The following is a 1,836-nucleotide window of genomic DNA, read 5'->3' as shown; positions in this document are numbered from 1 at the left end:
ATACTTAGAGGCACCTCCACTTGTCCAAATAACTCTTTTCGAATTGTCATTGTTCCTGGACATTCAAACATATGTTTGACATCCTCCTTTTCATTTTCGCATCTTCGGCAACGTGGATTGAGCTCTTCATTTACAAAGTTCTTATACCCTCTCAAGCTCCAATGATGGTCCGACCGCAGTCTTGCTAGCTCAACCTGGCCCCAGTGACATGTGATGTTTTGTTCCCGCTTACTGGAGTACCCAGAATGCACTTCTTTCGGGTGCTGGTATTTAGCTCTGCATGGTGGGTCTCTGATTTCCCTCTTGATCATTGGAAAGACTCCTCTGTGTGTTGTTGGTCGTCTGTCTCCTTCAATCTCTCTGGCTTCAATAGCAGCTTGGTCGGCTGCTTCATTTCCTTCGATTCCAACGTGGTTTGGAATCCACTGGATTTTTATTGTGGCTGTGGATTCACAGAACTTGCGGCGCAGATCATTTATGTCTGAGCTGTTGCCTAGCAGTCCCTTGCAGAGGGACTGACTGACAGTCAAGATCAGCACATTGGTTCTTCTGTGGCAGTTGTCAGCAATCCACTGTGCAGCAGACATCATTGCCTGGCATTCCTCGTCATAAGATGATTTAAGGAATGCACCTTTACTTTTAATGATTTTTGTTCGTGGTGGTTCATCATTCATTATCACCACTGCTGCTGCTCCACCTTCGCGGTATCCTGCGACATCCGATCCACTGGTGAAAATTGTCACATCGGCACCAACCTCTCTGATCACATCCTCTGCAGCTTCGCGTGCCTTAACAGATCATCACATTTGCTCTTCACTCCTCTCAGTTCTGTCCGGATTTCGATTTCGTCATGGGTTTCCCATGGACAAGCTCTCACCAGATTGATCGGCCATCGATTCTCTACTTCAGGGGGGAGGTGGTCTGCTAGATCGGTGCCCATCCGAAACCAACTTTTCCTGTTGTTTTTAGGCTTGATTGCTTGATCAAGGGCTTTCTTTCTTGGATGGTTGTCTGGCAATCTCTTAGCCATCTCTACAGACTTGAGGCATGTTCTTTTTGTATAGGTGGTGTAGTACACCAGTTCTGGTCTCATTGCGCAGCGCTTCTGTTGGTGTTGTTTTCAGCTGATCTGATACAAGGCGGGGGGCTTTGTTTTGTGTTCTCTCCAGGGCCTTTGCACTAGTCTCCCTCAGCCAAGGCTGCCACGCTGGGGCAGCATAATCCATCTTGCTTTTCACAAACATCTGATATACCTTCTTGAGCGACTCCTTACCCCAGCCCCATTTTGAGTTGCTGACAGTACCGATCCCCTTCATTTTTTAGGTTGCACTTTTGGACACTTCCTCAATGTGCTTGTTGAAGGTAAGCTGTCTATCCAGATAGACGCCCAGCAGGCATGGAGTGGGGTTGAATTGTATCTTTTTCCCTTCGATTTGAATTATTGGTTGCCACGTTGCCTCCTTCACCCATGTTGAGAAGAAAAAGATCATGATGATGATGATGATGATGATGATGATGATGATGATGATGTTATTATTAATCATAATACACGTAAATATATAACAAAACATCAACAACAACAACAGCAACAACAGCAAAAAAACAACAATAACAACTATACCAACTAAAACAACAACAACAACAACAACAACAACAACAACAACAACAACAACAACAGCAACAGCAACAGTAGCAGCAACAGCAACATCAGCAGCAACGGAGTTGATGACGATGATGATGATGACGACGATAATGATGATATTCTCTTTTTTATTCTACGCTGCATATGATGATGGTGAGGAAGAGGAGGAGGAAGAGGAGGAGGAGGAGGAGGAG

This window comes from Aplysia californica, unplaced genomic scaffold (assembly GCF_000002075.1).
Source record: "Aplysia californica isolate F4 #8 unplaced genomic scaffold, AplCal3.0 scaffold00078, whole genome shotgun sequence".
In the NCBI taxonomy this organism is placed as follows: Eukaryota; Metazoa; Mollusca; class Gastropoda; order Aplysiida; family Aplysiidae; genus Aplysia; species Aplysia californica.
The sequence above is the reverse complement of the archived record's forward strand: the minus strand, read 5'-3'. Positions refer to the sequence as shown.